We start from the raw sequence: 22,096 nt of genomic DNA, 5'->3' as shown, positions 1-22,096 counted from the left end.
GCTGTAGAGAGTAAAAAGATATCAAAATGAGTTCTAGAAAAATTGGTCAAGACTCTGAGATCTTATAGCAATTTAGTTGATTTATATTTTGCAACCCAAACATTAGATTGGTTTTTAACTGGGACTTAACAATGGTTGAGTAAAGCAGGGGAGAATAACCTGGCCTGATATCTTTCTTAGAAGAGAGGCATCTCTGGTGGCTTGGACCTGGGGTTACAGCCTGAAGGGAAACTGGTACCTGGACATAAAGAGCCTCTCACCTTATTGCTTAGGGGGAACTGAGTTTCTGTTAAGGGTAATGGAAAAATTTGGAATGGGATAGTGGTGATGGCTGCAAAACATAATGAATATAATTACATTCACTCCTCACTTATTGACACAATTAGGTTCCGAAGACCACGTATATATATGAAAATCAGCATTATGCAAAAAATCAGACACACAACGGAGGATGACTACATTATTGCATAACTGCCAAATTACATCATTACATAATTGCCAAACTACCGAGGATCATGGCCCAGCCAAGCTGGCATAACCTTACATTTCATAGCCAGCATTACTCTTGTCTCACACCTCAGTGTTTGTTACTGCCAGACGTATGTTGTTAATGTACAAAATATTTGGATAGATTTTTTACAATTGTTGTAATTGTGAAATCTCTGATAAGATAGTGGATAAGTAAGGAGTAGGTATAATGTCACTGAATTGTACATGTAAAAAATGCCAAATGTTTTCTTATATTTATTTCACCACAATTAAAAAAAAAAAAGAAAAAGAGGAATTTCTCACTTCAAGCTACTGCCACCTGCAAAGGCCACTGAATGACTCATCCTGGAGAAGACTTCTTTTTTTTTTTTTTTTAAGTATTGAACTTTAGATGAAGATTTAGAGAACAAACTATTTCTCATCAAACAGTTAGTACACACATTGTTGTATGACATTGGTTAACAACCCCACGACATGTCAGCACTCTCCCTTCTCAACCCTGGGTTCCCTATTACCAACTTTCCTGTTCGCGCCTACTTTCCAGTCCCCACCTCAGGGCTGGTGTGCCCCTTTAGTCTTGCTTTGTTCCATGGACCTGTCCAATCATTGAAGGGTGAACCTCAGGAGTGGCCTCATTACTGAGCTGAAAGGGTGTCTGGGGATCATACTCTCAGGGTTTCTCCAGTCTCTGTCAGGCCAGCAAGTCTGGTCTTTCTTTTTGAGTTAGAATTTTGTTCTACATTTTTCTCCAGCTCTCTCTGGGACCCTTTATTGTGATCCCTGTCAGAGTAGTCAGTGATGGTAGCTGGGCACCATCTAGTTGTACTGGACTCAGCCTGGTGGAGGCCATGGTAGATGTGGTCCATTTGTCCTTTGGACTAATCTTTCCCTTGTGTGTTTAGTTTTCTTCATTCTTCCTTGTTCCCAAAGAGGTGAGACCACTGGAGTGTCCTAGATGCCCGCTCACAGGCTTTTAAGACCCCAGAAGATACTCACCAAAGTAGAATGTGGAATATATATATATTTTTTTATAAACTCTGTTACGCCATTTGAGCTAGATGTTCCCTGAGACCGTGGTCCCCACAGCCCTCAGCCCAGCAAGTCGGTCCCTCAGGCAGTTTGGGTGTGTCTATGGTTTTTTTTTTTAATGGATCTACCATGGCCCTGCCTTGTACAGGTTGTGCTGGCTTCCCCAGTATTGTGTACTGTCTTACCCTTCACCAAAGTTTCCACTTATCTATTGTCAATTAAGTGTTTTTCCATCCCCACCCCTCCCTTTTCATGAGTTTTTACAACAGTGGTCTCATACAGTATTAATCCTTTTGTGATTGACTTATTTCACTCAGCATAGTGTCCTCCAGATTCATCCATGTTATGTGATGCTTCACAGATTCATTGTTGTTCTTTCGTGTTGTGTAATACTCCATTGTGTGTATGTACCACAGTTTGTTTATCCATTTATCTGTTGATGGGCATCTAGGTTGTTTTCATCTTTTTGCTATTGTGAACAATGCTGCAATGACCATGGGTGTACGTATATCTATTCATGTGATGACTCTTATTTTTCTAGGATATATTCCTAGGAGTGAGATTGCTGGATCATATGGTATTTCTATTTCTAGCTTTCTATGGAAGTGCCATATCATTTTTCAAAATGGTTTTATCATTTTGCATTCCCGCCAGCAGTGCATAAGAGTTCCGATCTCCTTGCAGCCTCTCCAACATTTGTTGTTTTCTGTTTTATTGGTTTGTGCCAGTAATGCTGGGGTAGGGTGGTATCTCATTGTGGTTTTGATTTGCATTTCTCTGATGGCTAGAGATTGTGAGCTTTTCTTCATATGTCTGTTGGCCACTCGAATGTCTTCTTTGGTGATATGTCTGTTCATATCCTTTGCCCATTTTTTAATTGGATTATTTGTCTTTTTGTTGTAGAGGCATTGGGTTTTCTTGTAGATTTTAGAGATTAGACCTTTGTCTAATTTGTAATAGCCAAAATTTTTTTCCCAGTCTGTAGGTTCTCTTTTTACGCTTTTGATGAAGTCTTTTGATGAGCATAAGTGTGATGGTTAAGATTGCATGTCAACTTGGCTGGGCCATGATTCTCAGTGTTTTGGCACCTGTATAATGTTGTGATCACTTTCCTGTTGAAATTTGATATGTGATCACCCCCATGATGGAATCTGCTGAGTGGTACCAGTGGGAGTGGGGCCTGTGGTGGCTAACCGCCACCTCCGCCTTCATCTCTCCGACTTCTGCCACCTACTTCCTTCCTGCTTGCCTTGCGAAGGTTGTTGGCTTCTTCTGGATCCAGCAGCTGTCTCTTTTCTGACCCCTGGTTCTTGGGACTTGAGCTGGCAGCTTACCTGTCCATCTTGGGATTCATTGATTTTCACAGCCTGTGGGCAAGAGTCCTGCTTCCTGACCTGCATATCTTGGGTTTGCCAGCCCCTGCAGCTGAGTGACTCAGGAGAAACCTTGAGGCCTTGCCTGCTGACCTTGGGGATTCCTCGACCATCACAACCTGTGAGTGGGATCCCTGCTCTCCAACCTGCTCATCTTGGGTTCACCAGCTTCTGTGGCTCCGTGAATTGGGAAAGGACTCTGTCTTGATCCAAGGACTTGGGATGTTCCAAGCCCTACAATCAAGCAAGCTGTTTCCTTAATATAAATCTCTCTCTCTATATTTATACACATTACTGGTTTTGCTTCTCTAGAGAACCCAGCCTAAGACAATAAGTATTTAATTTTTAGAAGATCCCAGTTACCTAGCTTATCCCCTGGAGTTTGTTTGTTGTTCCTTGTGATTTGTATCCTTTCAATGCCATGTATTAGGGCCTCTAGCATTGATTCTATTTTTTCTTCTGTGAACTTCATAGTTTTTGGCTTTATATTTAGGTCTTTGATCCATTTGGAGTTAGTTTTTGTATATGGTGTGAGGTATGGGTCCTGTTTCATTTCTTTGCACATGGACATCCAGTTTTGCCAGCACCATTTGTTAAAAAGACTTGTCTTTTCCCCATTTGTTGGACTTTGGGCCCTTGTCCAAGATCAGGTGACCATAGGTGGATGGGTTTACATCTGGGTTCTCAATTCTGTTCCATTTGATCAATGTATCTGTCATTGTACCAGTACCAGGCTGTTTTTCACTACTGTAGCTGTACAGTAGGTTCTGAGGTCCAGTAGTGGGAGTCCTTCTACTTTATTCTTCTTCTTCAGTAGTGCTTTACTCATATGGAGCCTCTTCCCTTTCCACATAATGTTAATGATAAGTTTTTCCACCTCTTTAAAGAATGTTGGTATTTGGATTGGTATTGCATTGTATTTGTAAGTCGCTTTGGGTAGAATTGTCATTTTCACAATGTTGAACATGGTATGTTTTTCCATTTACGTAGATCTCTTTTGGTTTCTTGCAGTAGTGTTTTGTAGTATTCTTTGTATAGATCTTTTACATCCCTGGTTAGATTTATTAACAAGTATTTTATTTTTTTAGGGGCTATTATAATTGGTATTGTTTTCCAGATTTTGTTTTCATCATTCTCTTTATTGGTCTATAGGAATCCAACTGATTTTCATATGTTGATCTTGTATCCTGCTATTCTGCTGAGCCTTTCTATTAGTTCCAGTAGTTTTCTGGTGGAGTCTTTTGGATTTTCTAAGTACAGCATCATATCATCCTCAAATAGGGAGAGTTTAACTTCCTCATTACCAATTTGGATGCCCTTTCTATTTCTTCCATTATTGCTCTAGCTAAGACTTCCAACACAGTGTTAAATAGGAGTGGTGATAAAGGGCATCCTTGTCTTGTTCCTGTTCCCAAGGGGAATGTTTTCAGCCTCTCTCCACTGAGAATGATGTTGATTGTTGGTTTTGCATAGATGCTCTCTATTATGTTGAGAAATTTCCCTTCTATACCTATTTTATTGAGAGTTTTTATCAGGACTGGGTGTTGGACTTTGTTGAATGCCTTTTTTGCGTAGATTGAGATGATGGTGTGATTCTTTTCTTTCCTTTTATTTAAGTGGTGGATTACGTTGATTAATTTTCTAACGTTGAACCATCCTTGCATACCCGGTATGAATGAATCTTACTTGGTCATTGTGTATTATTTTTTTAAATATGATGCTGAATTATATTGGCTAGAATTTTGTTGAGAATTTTTGCATGTATATTCATGAGGGATATGGGTTTGTAATTTTCTTTTTTGTGGTGTCTTTGCCAGATTTTGGTATCAGGGTTATGCTGGCTTCATAGAATGAACTCGGAAGTATTGCTTCCTTTTCTATGTTCTGAAATAGTTTGAGTAGTACTGGTTTGGTAGAATTCTCCAGTGAAGCCATCTGGGCCAGGACTGTTTTTGGTTTGGAGGGTTTTTTTTTTTTTTTTTTTTTACTACCTTTTCAGTCTCTTCTCTTATGGGTCTGTTCAGATTTTCAATGTCGTTTTGTGTTAATTTGGGTAGGTAGTGTGTCTCTAGAAATTTGTCTATTTCCTCTAGGTTTTCAAATTTGTTATAGTTTTTCATAATATGCTGTTATGATCCTTTTTATTTCAGTTGAGTCTGTTGTAATATCCCCCATTTTATTTCATATTTGGGTTATTACCGTTCTCCCCTGTTTTTCTTTTGTCAGTTTGGCCAGTGGTTTGTCGATTTTGTTGATCCTTTCAGAGAACCAACTTTTGTTTTTTTTTTTTTATCTTTTCTATTGTTTTTCTATTCTCTCTTTCATTTATTTCTGCTCTGATCTTTGTTATTTCCTTTCTTCTGGTGGCTGAGGGCTTCTTTTGCTGTTCTCTTTCTATTTGTTAAAGTTGTGTAACTGATATTTTGATTTTTGTCTCTTTCTTCTTTTTTGGTGCGTGCATTTAGTGTTATAAATTGACCTCTGAGGACTGCCTTTGCTGTGTCCCAAAGGTTTTGGTATGATGTGTTTTCATCCTTGTTTCTTTCTAGGAGATTTTTGAGTCCGTCTTTGATGTCTTCTACTACCCAGTGGTTTTTAAGCAGGTTGTTATTCAGTTTCCATGTAATTGATTTTTTTCCCCTTACTCTTCCTGTTGTTAATTTCTATTTTGATGGCATTTTGGTCAGAGAAGATACTTTGTTTTATCTCAGTGTTTTAAATTTTGTTGAGGGTTGCTCTGTGGCCTAAGATGTGATCTATTCTGGAGAATGTTCCATGTGTGTTGGAAAAGAATGTGTACTTTGCAGATGTTGGGCAGAGTGTTCTATATATTTCTGTGAGGTCAAGTTGGCTGAATGTGCTCTTTACCTCTTCAGTATCTTTGTTGAGTTTCTAGATGTTCTGTCTTTTACTGAGAGTGGTGTATTGAAGTCTCCTATTATCATGGAACTGCCAGTTTCTGTTTTCACTGCTGTTAGAGTTTGTTTTATGTATTTTGGAGCCTTGTCATTGGGTGCATAGATGTTTATTATGGTTAAGTCTCCATGATGAATCATCCCTTTAATCATTATATAGTGCCCTTCTTTTAGTCTTTTATAGTGTATTTTGTTTTAAAGTCTATTTTATCTGAGATTAGTATTGCCACTCCTGCTCTTTTTTGGTAGTTACTTGCATGATACATTTTTTTCCATTCTTTGATTTTTTTGAATCAACTCGAGGGCACTGGGTCTGGGTTGATTTTTAATAAATTTATGTCTTTGTTTCTAAGGTGTGTCTCTTATGGACAGCATATTGATGGATCCTGTTTTTTTTTTTAAATCCATTCTGTCACTCTGTGTCTCTTTATGGGTGCATTTAGGCCATTTACATTCAGTGTAATTATTGATAGGTGGGAGTTTATTGCTGTCATTTTGTAGTGCTTTTCATTTTTTTTGGTGCTAACGTTTTCTTTGTTCCTCTTACTCTCCTGTGCTGAGTTCCTTTTGTTCGTGGATTTCTTTTGTTTTTGTAGATTTTGTTTTTATTGAGACTTTACATTTTTCTTCTTTATTTTGATGAGTAGGTTTCTTAACTTCCTTTGTGGTTACCTTGAAATTTACCCTTATCTTTCTAGGTTTGAACCAGTCTATTTTTACTTGGTATCACCTTACCTTCCTCTCCATTAGAAAGTTCTATACCTACACCATTTATTCCCTTCTTTAGTGTTCTGTGTTTTATTGTTGTCATTTACAGATTAACCTCTCCAGTTCCCTGTTACAATTCTTTTGGCTTTAGACAGTTCTTGAGAGTTCATTTCCTACATTGGTATCTGGCCGGTACAATCTCACTCCTAGATTCAGGCCGTGGTCTGATGTTGTTTGTTCTCAGGCTGAAGGAGTCCCTGTAATAATTCTTGTAAGTTTGGTTTGGTTTTTACATATTCCCTTAATTTATGTTTATCTGGAAATGTCCTAATTTCACCATTATATTTGAATGAAAGTTTTGGAGGATATATTATTATTGGTTGGCAAGTTTTTTCTTTCAAGGTTTTACATATGTCATCCCATTGACTTCTTGCCTGCATGGTTTCTGCCAAATAATCAGAGCTTAGTCTTATTGTCCCCCACATGTCTGTCAGTTTGTCGTACTGTGGGGGCTTGTGTGTTGCTGTGATGCTGGAAGCTATTCCACCGGTATTCCAATACCAGCAGGGTCACCCATGGAGGACAGGTTTCAGCTGAGCTTCCAGACTAAGACAGACTAGGAAGAAGGAGCCAGCAGTCTACTTCTGAAAAGCATTAGCCAGTGAAAACCTTATGAATAGCAGCAGAACATTGTCTGATATAGTGCTGGAAGATGAGCCCCCAAGGTTGGAAGGCACTCAAAAGATGACTGGGGAAGAGATGCCTCCTCAAAGTAGAGTCAACCTTAATGATGTGGATGGAGTAAAGCTTTCAGGACCTGCATTTGCTGATGTGGCACGACTCAAAATGAGAAGCAACAGCTGCAAACATCCATTAATAATTGGAACCTGGAATCTATGAAGTATGAATCTAGGAAAATTGGAAATTGTCAGAAATGAAATGGAATGCATAAACATCGATATCTTAGGCATTAGCTGAAATAGACTGGTATTGGCCATTTTGAATAGGACAATCATATAGTCTACTGTGCTGGGAATGACAACTCGAAGAGGAATGGTGTTGCATACATTGTCAAAAAGAACGTTTCAAGATCTATCTGGAAATACAACGCTGTCAGTGATAGGAAAATATCCATACGCCTACAAGGAAGACCAGTTAATACGACTATTATTCAAATTTACGCACCAACCGCTAGGGCCAGAGATGAAGAAACAGAAGATTTTATCAGCTGCTGCAGTCTGAAATTGATCGAACATGCAGTCGAGATGCATTGATAATTACTGGTGATTGGAATGCGAAAGTTGGAAACAAAGAAGAAGGATCAGTAGTTGGAAAATATGGCTTTGGTGATAGAAACAATGCTGGAGATCGAATGATAGAATTTTGCAAGACCAACGACTTCTTCATTGCAAATACCTTCTCTCACCAACATCAACGGCGACTATACACATGGACCTCTCCAGATGGAACACACAGAAATCAAATTACATCTGTGGAAAGAGATGATGGAAAAGCTCAATATCATCAGTCAGAACAAGGCCAGGGGCTGACTGTGGAACAGACCATCAATTGCTCATATGCAAGTTCAAGCTGAAACTGAAGAAAATCAGAGCGAGTCCACAAGAGCCAAAATATGACCTTGAGTATATCCCACCTGAATTTAGAGACCATCTCAAGAATAGATTTGATGCAATGAACACTAGTGACTGAAGACCAGACGAGTTGTGGAATGACATCAAGGACATCATCCATGAAGAAAGCAAGAGGTCACTGAAAAGAAAGGAAAGAAAGAAAAGACCAAGGTGGATGTCAGAGGAGACTCTGAAACTTGCTCTTGAGCGTTGAGCAGCTAAAGCAAAATGAAGAACTGATGAAGTAAAAGAACTGAACAGAAGATTTCAAAGGACCTCTCGAGAAGACAAAATAAGGTATTATAATGATATGTGCAAAGAGCTGGAGATGGAAAACCAAAAGGGAAGAACACGCTCAGTATTTTTCAAGCTGAAAGAACTGAAGAAAAAATTCAAGGCTTGAGTTGTAATAGTGAAGGATTCCATGTGGAAAATATTAAATGATGCAGGAAGCATCAAAAGAAGATGGAAGGAATACACAGAGTCATTATACCAAAAAGAATTAGTCGATATTCAACCATTTCAAGAGGTGGCATATGATCAGGAATGGATGGTACTGAAGGAAGAAGTCCAAGCCGCTCTGGAGGCATTGGCGAAAAACAAGGCTACAGGAATTGATGGAATATCAACTGAGATGTTTCAACAAACAGATGCAGCGCTGGAGGTGCTCACTCGTCTATGCCAGGAAATATGGAAGACAGCTTCCTGGCCAAGTGATTGGAAGGGATCCATATTTATGCCTATTCCCAAGAAAGATGATCCAACCGAATGTGGAAATTATAGAACAATATCATTAATATCACACGCAAGCAAAATTCTGCTGAAGATCATTCAAAAACGGCTGCAGCAGTATATTGACAGGGAACTGCCAGAAATTCAGCCCAGTTTCAGAAGAGGACGTGGAACCAGGGATATTATTGCTGATGTCAGATGGATCCTGGCTGAAAGCAGAGAATACCAGAAGGATGTTTACCTGTGTTTTATTGACTATGCAAAGGCATTCGACTGTGTGGATCATAACAAACTATGGATAACACTGTGAAGAATGGGAATTCCAGAACAGTTAATTGTGCTCATGAGGAACCTTTACATAGATCAAGAGGCAGTTGTTTGGACAGAACAAGGGGATACTGATTGGTTTAAAGTCAGGAAAGGTGTGCGTCAGGGTTGTATTCTTTCACCATACCTATTTAATCTGTATGCTGAACAAATAATCCGAGAAGCTGGACTATATGAAGAATGGGGCATTAAGATTGGAGGAAGACTCATTAACAACCTGCATTATGCAGATGACACAACCTTGCTTGCTGAAAGTGAAGAGGACTTGAAGCACTTACTAATGAAGATCAAAGACCACAGCCTTCAGTATGGATTATACCTCAACATAAAGAAAACAAAAATCCTCACAACTGGGCCAATGAGCAACATCATGATAAATGGAGAAAAGATTGAAGTTTTCAAGGATTTCATTTTACTTGGATCCACAATTAACAGTCACGGAAGCAGCAGTGAAGAAATCAAAAGACACATTGCATTGGGCAAATCTGCAAAGGACCTCTTGAAAGTGTTGAAGAGCAAAGATGTCACTCTGAAGACTCGGCTGCGCCTGACCCAAGCCATGGTATTTTCAATTGCATTATATGCATGTGAAAGCTGGACGGTGAATAGGAAGACCGAAGAAGAGATGACGCCTTTGAATTGCGGTGTTGGTGACGAATATTGACTATACCATGGACTGCCAAAAGAACGAACAAATCTGTCTTAGAAGAAGTACAACCAGAATGCTCCTTAGAAGCAAGGATGGCAAGACTGCGTCTTACATACTTTGGACATATTGTCAGGAGGGATCAGTCCCTGGAGAAGGACATCATGCTTGGCAGAGTACAGGGTCAGAGGAAAAGAGGAAGACCTTCAACGAGGTGGATTGACACAGTGGCTGCAGCAGTGAGCTCAAGCAGAACAACGATTATACCGATGGCACAGGACCGGGCAGTGTTTCGTTCTGTTGTGCATAGGGTCGCTATGAGTCAGAACTGACTTGACGGCACCTAACAACAACAACAACAACAACAACAACAACAACAGTCTTATTGTTTTTCCTCTATATGGGACTTTTTGTTTTTCTTGAGCTGCTTGTGGGATTTTTTCTTTGTCTTTGGTTTTAGCGAGTGTGATTATGATGTGCTTTGGTATTTTTCTTTTGGGGTCTATTCTATATGGGGTTCGTTGAGCTTCTTGGATGGTCGGCTTTTCATCATTCGTGATATTAGGGAAGTTTCGTGTCAAAAATTCTTCAATGATCTTCTGTGTGTTTTCTGTTTTTTCTCCCTGTCCTGGAACTCCAATCACTTGGAAATTTTTGCCTTTCATTGTATTCCACGTAATTCTCAGGGTTTCTTCATTTTTCTTAGTTCTTTTTTCTGATTTTTCCTCAGAGTTGTATCCATGTGTTTGTCTTCAATTTCAGTGATTCTGTCTACCATCATTTCAAGCCTGCTCCTGAGCCCTTCTATGACACTGTCCTTTTCTGAAATCTTGTGTTTATCTTTTGGATTTTTAATTGTTGTTTTTATATGATTTCTAGTTGTGAGTTTATTTTGGCATTTTGTTCCTGTATTATTTTCCTGAATTGTTCCATTTTTTGGTCTACATTTTTCATGTACTTGTCTGCTTTTTCCTTAAATTTGTCTATTTTTTCCTCCTTTTTTTCTGCTTTTTGCTTCAACTCTTGGATTTTTCTGATTATTAGAGATTTGAATTCCCTGTCAGGTAGTTGTAGTGTCTTTTCTTCTACTGGCAAGTCATCTAGTGTTTTACTTTGGATGTCTACTGGAACCATCCTGTCCTGTTTTTTTTAATATTTTTGATAATTTCTGCTGTTTGGGACATTCAATAACTATTTTCTTCATTTTTTGATTTTATATTTGTTTGTTTCATCCTGCCTTTTTGTTTTATTTGGTTATGTCTGAGCAGGCAGTCTGTCATTCTTTGTTGCTTACTTGTCTGTGGTCACAATACTTTTTACTTCCTTGTCCAATGAGCATGGCCAGTAAATAAGCTATGGTGCAGTAGGGCAGGTCCAGCTGAAGGGGAGGGGCTGGGATGGGTTGTTTGTGGCATGTACTAGGGCCAACAGGGTGGGCCAGGAATCAGTTCTGGGCAGGTTCCAGTAGGCCGTGCCTGTGCTGGTTGGCAGTGTGATGTTCAGTATGTGGTACAGGTAGGCTGGAAAGAGGGGGGAGGTTGTGATGTGTGGAGCTAATAGGGGTTTGGGGAAGAGGAGAGAGAGAGGAGAAAGAAACAGGAGCTAAGAACAAAGAAGCAAAGAAAAAAATAAAGAAAAAGAGTGCTGAAGGAGCTTGCTGTTGGAATGGAGAGAAAAGAAACCAAGAAATGGAGAGAAGCAAAAAGAAAAAAAAGGGGGGAGTGTGGGGGGAGAAGAAAGGAAAAAAATAACTAGATAAAAATTTGGACAAGAAAAGCCCCCAGGATTCCTGGAATCCCACCAGTGGGGCTGCTGAGACTGAGGAAGTGTCTTCCAGGCTGCACAGTATAGCCTGGCTAGAGGGGGTATAGGTATCACATAGCACCACGTGTTCAGGAGACAGGAAAAGAAGATAAATGTAGAGAGACAAAAACTGAAAAATGAGGAAACAGAAAATGGTAAAAAGAGGGAAAAAGAAGAAAGAAAAAAAAAGAAAGAAGGAAAAAAAGAAATACCCCTAAGGATTCCACCTCCGTGGCTGCACAGATTGGCGGAGTGGCTCCTAAGCCGTGCAGTACAGCCTGGCTAGAAGGGGCTCCCAAGCTGTGAAAAGAAAAAGAAAAGAAACAAAGCAAAACAAGGGGGAAATAAAGCCTGGGGCATCCCACCAGTGTGGTGGTGCAGGAAGGGGGAGTTGTTCCCCAGTCAAGTGTGGCTTCACAGCCTTTCAAGAAGAAGCAAAGATGGCACACGGAGCCAGATGTTCCTTAGAAAGGAGGCAGAGGTGGTAGAAGACACAGGAGAAACCAAAAGAGGCAGAACCAACATCGGCTCAGAAGCCCGGCCAGTGCAGGCAGGGTGAATCCAAACATCCTGAGGCCAAAGCAGTTGCTCCCAGCCAAGAGACTGTGGTTGGCGGGAAGCAGAGGAGGTTGAAGCGGGGAGGAAGAGCGGATTAGGCAAGCGTATATCCTTCGTTACCGGTTGCCCTGTCTCCTGCTGGAAACTTCGTGAAGCTGCTTTCCCATGCTGCCTGTCCACTGATCTCCAACGTGGGTTGAGTGAATACAAGCGGCATGGATGCTGCACTTCCTGTCAGGCCGAGCCACCACAGCCAGCCAGCAAGCTTGAAGGTAGAGCAGCAGGGAGAGAATGGGGGTGGGAAAGCATGTATTGCTGCTTACCGGGTGCTCTGTCTCCTGCTGGGAGTTCCACGAAACTTCTTTCCTGCGTCTGCTGATCCCTGACAGGAGTCCAAGATGGTGGATCTGTACTGTGTTAGTGATGGGGCCCGCCGTAGGTATCTCTCCTCACTCTCTGTCCTCTGTCAGTTTCTTATTTCACTCGGTGCTTGGCTGAGTTCTTTATCTCTTCATTTGACACTTCAGGTTCCAGGAATGACATTTGTCTCTGTTTTACTTAGTTTTTTGGGTCTTTGCTGTAGAGGGACAGTGTGGTGCTTTTGTCCATGCAGCCATGTTGGCCAGAAGTTGAGTAGACTTCTTTGTTTGTCTTAGTCTGTTGAGTGTCCATTAAGGTTATTGCAGTATAGAATTCCCTTGAGATGACTCTGTCTGGAAATATTGCTGTCCTTGGCTGAAGGTTAGGTGAAGTCTTAGGGGCTTTTGGATTTCCCCTGTGTCCTTTCTTCATTTGACACCCCAAAAGGTTGGTGACCAAGCAGTATTGCCAGACTAGCAGCGCATTTTCAGCGTTAGAATTAAGCAACAAAGAACCATCAAAGAACCTTCAAAGACATAAACATAATACCATGTTCTGTAGGTTGTTACAGTTTCAGACCATTTTTGTATGTATTATTTTATTTAATTCGCAAACTCAACAGATGATGAACTGAAGTGCGAAGGACCTAAGAGACTTTCCCACTGTCACCCAGCTAGTGTCACCCAGTCAGCAAATTGGATGTGAATGCCATGTCTGATTCATTTAAAATACTGAAGGTTTCTTCTTACCTCATAAAATAAATTAAACAGAACCAAGACTAAACTAATCAAAAGAAAACAAACAAAAACAACCCCCCCAACCCCGAACCCAAAAGGCCCAAGGAGAAAAATTGCAATGACTTTAACTTATTCTTTCTCATAGAACACTTCCTTGTTTTAATAGTCAGTACTCTGTCCTATAGGGTCGCTATGGGTTGGAATCGACTTGACGGCACTGGGTTTACTGGGTACCCCATGCCTATATTGTTTTTGGTATTTACTCTTCTTTTAAGTCTTAAAATCATGAATTCCCCTGATTTGCACCTCTTCCAAGGGTCACAAAGTAGCCAAACCTTTTTTCTCAAGAGCCACATGAAGAAATCCCTTGCACAAAATATCCCTCTTGGAGGAAAATCTCTCCTCTCTGATTTTCTCTTATGTTTTTTATTGCTCCCAGAGTCTATAGCAGTGGCTTTCTACTTCGATGCCACCGTAAAAACCACCTGGGGTGCTTTGTAAAAAAGCCTTAGGCCCACGCCAATACCCAGCAAGTGATTTATTTGATCTGGGTGAGGCTTAGGAATCACTATTTTAAAAAGGTTTTCCAGGTGATTCTAATGTGCAACCAGAACTAAAAACCACTAACCTAGAGCTACTGCAATGTTAGCTCACATCCTCAGTTGCGTCCATTTACATCTTTACATTGAAGTTGGGCCATATATCCCAGAATATATCACAGACAAATTAAAGAGTATCTCAGGACAGTAGCCCCAGGGAGTTCTCTGGTCTCCACTGGTCCAATAAGTCTGGACTTTTTAAGAATTTGAGTTCTGTTCTATGTTTTTCTCCCCTTCTGTTTGGGTCCTTCTATTGTGGCTCCGATCAGAATGATTGTTTGTGGTAGTTGGGCACCATCTTGTTCTTCTGGTCTCAGGGTAGATGAGGCCATTGGCTCATGTAGACTATTATCCTTGTAGACTTGTATCTTCTCTGAGACTTTGGTATCCTTCTTACTCTTTTGCTTATGAGGAGTAGAAAGACTAATAATTGTATCTCAGATGGCTACTCATCGGCAGGTTCCTATTGCTGTGCTCACTGGTGTAAAGAACTTGGTCTAGTCGTATGGCTGTGTTTGGCAGAGCCAAGACTCCAACTCAAGTCTGTATGGCTCAAAATACCATGCTATTTCCAGTATATTGTACTGCTTTATGCTTGCATGGTGCTTTGGTTCTGTCTATATGAATATGTCTTTGTATCAGATAACTTAATAAGGAGATGATAGGGTTAAGATGCCCCTTCCAAGGGGGCATATCAGAATTACCGGGGAGGCTTTTATTGTCATGTCCTTCCTCTCCCACTCCTTGGCAGTGAACTCCCATGCAAATTGCTGACAGTGTGAGCCATTATGGCCTCGGGGAGTATGTCTTTGCCCTCATATGCATTGGTGGTAACTCAAGGTAGAGAATACAGTCCTTAAAAATCTTGCATAATGTAATGCCATTGACCTTTCAGCCAGGAATAAACAATTTCTGGATGCTTCATCAGCAGATTTCATTTTATTATTCAGGTAAACTTAACAAGAAACTTTGTATTTTACTCTAACTGCCCATTATACATGGAGATAATGGGAAAATCAAACAGCTGTTAATTTGATTGCCCTGGTGAGCATGATCCTTTTCGTCCTCTTCACACTTACAGTGTTCAGGCTCTATTTCGCCACGTGAGACCTGCATATTCCACGTTCTGTTACTGTTTCATGTGTGCATGCATTGTCTCCTCCCTCAATGTTTTAAATTTCCTGAAAGAAGATGTGTCCCATTGATCTCTGATATTCATAGCACATCTAGGGTCAGTAACCACCTATGGATTGATGGATTGGAGGATTATATTTGCATAATTGTAGATTTGGTATTTTAATGGGCTACAAGAGGGCTCAGATTTCCAAATTGTAAAGCACTCTCGTTCTCCCTTTCTTTCTTTTTTTAAAGCAGTGATTACTGACAGATGAATGGATGTATTGCAACGTTTTAAGCATGGTTGGTTGGTTTGTTTGTTTCCCAAAAGAAAGTGGAGATATGTTGTCATGCCACTCGTGTATTTATTATCATGAGAAGACTTAATTATTATTGATAATCTGTTAGAAAGCAATTGTCCCCTTGCCCTGTGTAGAAGCAGCCAGCTGGATAGACCAGTCTGGGCAATATTTATTTTATTGTGAGGCAAACCATATCTCAGGTGATTAAATTTTTTTTATAGATTAAAGACATTTTTGTCATTTTTAATGTCTTACTACTAGTACTATATAAAAAGTATTTGAGATTATGTTGACATAAGTTTTAAAACAAGAAAAGCTTAAGTGGTGTTTAATGGATAACTTATTACAAAGACAGAATTCTTTAGGCCTGCTTTGCCTTTTAGTTCATGGTTCTTTCTTTGAATATTTTGCTGTGTAGAAAGTAGTGTGAGAAATAAAAAGAAGGAAGATTGATAATAATAAAAAATATTTTGCTGATTGATTCAGGAAGCCTTAAGCAACACTTAGAAAATAAGAAAGGTGTTATTGGCTGATAAGGACAAATCAGAAGATTGTATTCAAAATGATTCCTTGAAGCATAGCTCCAGGAAAAATAAACTGGTATTTACTTCTACAAAGGCTTAGATAATTTATTTCTGAATTTTGTATAAGATGCAGTAAGTTCAAATCAAAGCAGATCTAGAGAAAGAAAATTTATTACCATATTGATAAGATGCCTCAAATTTTAGGAAGAAACATGATACCTAAAATCTAGTTCTGTTTACCTCACAGTCCTTGAAAAATAAGTTTATCAGCCCTTTCTAATTTTGAATGGAGTTGCTCTAGGCACAGAGTTGTGCACCAGGTGGAGTGATCTTTGCTTCTTTCTGAAACCTCAGGTGTGTCCCCACATCTTCCTGCTTAGGTGCTTTAGGTCAAGATCAGCAAGTTGAGGCAAATCCCCATAAAGAATAATAAATCACATCTTTTAGTGGATCTGGTAGGCTATCTGGCACGTCTTTCCATCTGGAAGAAATGCAGACTTTCTGTAGTTGCTGTCTACTTTTATCTGCTCATAAACACGATTCTGAAATCCTTTCCATTTAGGGTTGCCAGATAAAATAGAGACTGTGTAGGTAAATTTGAGCTTCACATAAAAAAAACCCCACATAAACAACATTTTTTTTTTTTTTAATTATATGTACTAAATATTGCATGGGGCATAAACTAAAAAACCAAACCCATTGTCACTGTGTCGATTTTTGACTCACAGCACCACTACAGGGCAGAGTAGAGCTGCACTATAGGGTTCCCAAGGAGCAGCTGGGAGATTTGAACTGCCAGCATTTTTGGTTAGCAGCTGTAGCTCTTAGCCACCGCACCACCATGGTACATACTTATACTAAAAAAAAAAAAAAAAAAAAATCATTGTCTGAAATTCACATTTAACCGAGCATACTGTGTTTTGATTTGTGAAATCTGGCAACCCTATTTCCATCGTCTGTTAGTTCTTTCAGGTAAACAGCTAACTCTGTTCATCAATTGCTGATGGCCATTCAGCATTTCTTGAACCACACAGCCACTGTGCTAGGAGCTGTAAAGGGTAAAAAACAAAAAACAGACTTCATTTGAGACGCCATAAGTAGGGAATTTTACACTTGGGATACATTTTCTCACCTAATTCTTATTCAAATTCTAATAAGTTGGCACTTTTATCCCAACTGAGGACTGATAGCTAATAAGTGGTAAGGCCATAATCTGAGCCCAGGCCTAGTAAAATTCATCTTTTTCCCTCTCCCCAACTGCCTCCAGAAAGCCTTCCACAAAATTAAGGAGAAAAAACATTTATAAAGCCAAGAGCGGTTAAAAGACATGTCACAAGCAAGGGCTTGTCCACATGTTGGGCATTAAATGCTAAGGCATCGCAGGCCATCCTGCTTCCCCTAGGCCCACACGCATGTGTAGAAGCCACATCTAGAAATCTGTCTAAGTCAGCTAATGGGGTACCACCTGGGTAAAAGAAAAAGGCAAAATGTGGAACCTGGCGATCCTAAGGAGACCTAATGGCTCAGTGGTTAAGAGCTTAGGCTGCTAACCAAGAGGTGAGCAGTTTGAATCCACTAGCCGCTCCTTGGAAATCCTATGGGCCAGTTCTACTCTGTCCTATGGGGTCACTATGAGTCAGAATCAACTCGAAGGCAGTGGGTTTTCGTTTGGTTTGGTGATCCTAAGGGAAAGGACCCTAGGAAAATCAGCTGAGAAATAGTAATCTAAATTAGTTAGAAATTTCTAGAATTCTGATTATAAATTTCTAGATCCCATAAGCATCCAAGCACAACATCATGGCATCATGTGTGGATCCAAGGTTCAGAGGCACAGTCCATTCAGTGTAAGGGGGAGGGAGAAGCACAGAAGAACTTTGCATGCTTCACTCACCGATTTACCCAGAGCTTGCCCAAGAGAGAGATGCTACAACTCAAAGTGGAAGCTCTTTTAAAATCAATTAATTAATGAAGAGATATTAAGAGAGTATTTCCCTGCTAGGGTCTGTGAGGCAATACAGACATATAAGACAGTGCAGAGTAGAGAGGGAGAGATAGTGACAACTGCAGGAATAGAGGGAAGAGAAATTGAAGGAAGATAGAAGTCAAGGATTGCTCCACGTAGAAGGAGGGACTGTCTGGAGCCTTGACAGGTACGCAAGGCTTGAAAAAGTAAAGTGAGGACCAGTTGTGGATGGCCTTCAAATCGGGCCTGGGAGTTTGGATATAAATGGACATATATGAAGTGATTGGAAATGTTTGAACAGAAATGCAGGGTTGTGAAAGATTGACAGGGTCAACACTGGACTCTGGACAAGTCACTCCTTTGCTCTGAATCTGAGATTTTCTTATAAAACTAAGGGGAGATTTGAAGTCTGAGGTCTTTTCCTTCTAGCGCTAACATTATACACATCAAAACACACACACAGGATGAAAAGATAAGCCACAGACTGGGAGAAAACATCTGCAAAACACACACCTGATGAAGAACTTGAATCCAAAATATACGAAGAATTTGAAAAACTCAACAGTACGAAAACAAAGAACTCAATTATGAGGTAGGCAAAAAATATGAACAGACATTTCTCCAAACAAGATATACAAATGGCAGATAAGCATATGAAAAGATGCTCAACATCATATGTCATTAGGGAATTGCAAGTTTAAATAACAATGAGATACCACTACTCACCTGTTAGAATAGCCAAAATCCAACACACTGGGAACACCAAATATTGGTGAGAAAGTGGAGCAACAGGAACACTCATTCATTGCTGTTGGGAATGCAAAATGGTACAAGATTTTGGAACACAGCCTCACAGTTTCTTACAAAGTGAAACATAGGTGTATCATAAATTATCTAGCAACTGTGCTCCTAGGTATTTCCCAAATGAGTTGAAAATTTATGTCCATATAAAAACTTGCACATCAATGTTGGTAGAAGCTTTGGTCATAAAAAAAAAAAAATTACCAGAAATTAGAAGCAATGGATAAACAAACTGTGGTTCATCTATACAACGGAATATTATTATTATACTAATTTTTATGTATATAATACTTTAACAGTATATTATATTATTAAACAATAAGAAGAAATGAACTATCAAGTTATGAAAAGACATGGAGGAAGCTTAAATGTGAAAGAAGCCAGTCTGAAAAACCTATGTACTGTATGATTCCAACTATTTGACATTCTGGAAAAGACAAAACTGTAAGGACAATACAAAGATCAGTGGTTGCCAGGAGTTTGAAGGGAGTGAAGGAGGGATGAATAGGGAGAAATAAATGAGCGCGAGGTGCTTTTTTTTCTTCATTGTGCTTTAAGTGAAAGTTTACAATTCAAGTCAGTTTCTCATACAAAAACTTATACACACATGGTTATGTGACCCTAGTTTCTCTCCCTATGATGTGACAGCACATGCCTTCTCTCCACCCTGTATTTCTTGTGTCCATTCAACCAGCTCATGTCTACCTCTCATCTCTCCTGCAGACAGGAGCTGCCTACATAGTCTCATGTGTCTCCTTGAGCTAAGAAGCACAGTCCTCACCAGTATCATTTTATGTCTTATAATCCAGTCTAATCTTTGTCTAAAGAGCTGGCTTCAAGAATGGTTTTTTTTTTAGGCTAACAGAGAACCCACAGGCCATGTCCTCTGGGGTCCCTCCAGTCTCAGTCAGACCATTAAGTCTGGTCATTTTACTGGAATTTGAGGTCTGCAACCCACACTTCTCCTGCTCCATCAGGGATTCTCTGTTGTGTTCCCTGTCAGGGCAGTTACTGATGGTAGCCAGGTACCATCTAGTTCTTCCGGTCTCAGCCTGATGGAATCTCTGGCTTACGTGGCCCTCTCTTTCTCTTGGGTTCATATTTTCCTTGTGCCTTCGGTGTTCTTCATTCTCGTTTGCTCCAAATTGGTTGAGACCAATTGATGCATCTTAGATGGCCACTGGCTGGCTTTTAAGACCCCAGACGCCACTCACCAAAATTGGATGCAGAATGTTTTCTTAATACACTTTGTTTTGCCAAATGACCTAGGTGTCATCTGAAACCATGGTCCCCAGACCCCCGCCCCTGCTACTCTGTCCCTCAAAGTGTTTGATTGTATTCAGGAAACTTCTTAGCTTTTGGATTAGTCCAGTTTCGCTGACTTCCCCTGTATTGTGTTGTCCTTCCCTTCACCTAAAATAATTCTTGTCTTCTATCTAATTAGTGAATACTCCTCTCCTTTCTTCCTTCCCACTCTCGTAACCATCAACGAATGCTTTCTTCTGTGTTTAAACCTTTCTTGAGTTCTTATAACAGTGGTCTCATACAATATTTGTCCTTTTGCAACTGACTAATCTCACTCAGCATAATGCCTTCCAGATTCATTAATGTTATGAAATGTTTCACAGATTCGTCCTTGTTCTTTATGGTTGCGTAGAATTCTACTTTGTGAATATACCGTAATTTGTTTATCCATTCATCCATTGATGGGCACCTTGGTTGTTTCCACCTTTTTGCTGTTGTAAACAGTGCTGCAATGAACATGGGTGTGCATGTATCTATTCCTGTGAGGGCTCTTATTTCTCTAGGATATATTCCAAGGAGTGATATTGCTGGATCGTATGGTAGTTCTATTTCTAGCTTTCTAAGGAAGTGCCAAATTGTTTTCCAAAGTGGTTGTACCATTTTACATTCCTACCAGCAGTATATAAGTGTTGCAGTCTCTCCACAACCTCTCCAACATTTATTATTTTGTGTTTTTTGGATTAATGCCAACCTTGTTGGGGTGAGATGGTATCTCATTGTAGTTTTGATTTACATTTCTCTCATGGCTAATGATCCTGAGCGTTTTCCTCGTGTATCTGTTAGCTGCCTGAATGTCTTCTTTGGTGAAGTGCTTGTTCATATCCTTTGCCCATTTTTTAATTGGGTTATTTGTCTTTTTGTTGTTGAGGTTTTACAGTATCTTGTAGATTTTAGAGATTAGATGCTGATCAGATTTGTCATAGCCAAATTTTTTTTCCCAGCCTGTAGGTTGTCTTTTTACTCTTTTGCTGATGAGCACAAGTGTTTGATTTTTAGGAGCTGTCAGTTGTCTAGTTTCTCTTCTGGTGTTCAGCACGGGGCATTTTTAGTGCAAATTATTCTGTATGGTACTGTAATGCTGGAGACATTATGCATTTGTTAAGCCCATAGGACAGTAGAACATGAAGAGTAAACCGTAATGTAAACCATGGGCTTTAACCAAAAAACCAGTTGCCTTCAAGTCAATTCTGACTCATAGTGATGCTATAGGACAGAGTATAACTGCACCATAGGGTTTCCAAGGAGCACCTGGTAGATTTGAACTCCTGACCTTTTGGTTAGCAGCTGTAGCTCTTAACCTCTACGCCACCAGGGTTTCCAAACCATGGGCTTTGGCTAACAATAATTATCAGTATTGGTTTGCCAATTGTAACAAATGTACCCCAGGAATATAAGATGTTAATGATAGGGGCAACAGTGGGCAGGGGGACAAAAGACCTATGGGAACACTGTACTTCTCGCACAATTTTTCTCTTATGTTTAAAACTGCTCTAAAAAAATAAAGTGTATCAAGACGCTAACACTGAGCCATGGCTGGGTCAGTCTAAGCACAGCAAATCATTTATGGTGATGATGATGATGATTTTGAGCACAGCATAAAACCCAACTAGTGTTTCACAAAGCAAACTTATTATTAGTTTTTAAACAGAAGTTTAATTTATAAGACACTTTATTTTAACTGCTCACCATACTGTTTTATAAGAACCTTATAATATCCAGGTTTCCTTGTTAGGGTAAAATTGTGTTTTATTAAAAAAAAATACAAATCAAGATTGGCCAGCAGATTTCCTTCATAAATACCAGATTTTAATTCCAACTTCAGAGAATCACAAAGCATGAGCTCACCTCAAAATTGATAAAAAAACAAATTCATCTGGGCCAGTGAGAGCTTGGCAAAATAACGTGGAGAGAATAAATGAACTTCTGCATGCTGCCCTTCCCCGACTCCGGGTGAAGAGCTCGAATTACAGAGGGACGTATCCGAAAGGTTTGCTAAAGATTATGTGGTTTCTTTCCATCATTTTAAAGATGAGAGTGCTGAGTTCCAGGAGGGTAAAATAACTTCCTTGAAGTCAAACTCTGGATTACCCTTTGAGGACTCTTAATGCCTTTCTTGTGTATAGCACCTTAGACATTTTGAAAACATGTCCCATCCATTGTCTCATCAATGTCCTTAAC

This window comes from Elephas maximus, chromosome 20, assembly GCF_024166365.1.
Source record: "Elephas maximus indicus isolate mEleMax1 chromosome 20, mEleMax1 primary haplotype, whole genome shotgun sequence".
Taxonomy (NCBI): domain Eukaryota; kingdom Metazoa; phylum Chordata; class Mammalia; order Proboscidea; family Elephantidae; genus Elephas; species Elephas maximus.
This window is presented reverse-complemented; position numbering follows the sequence as displayed.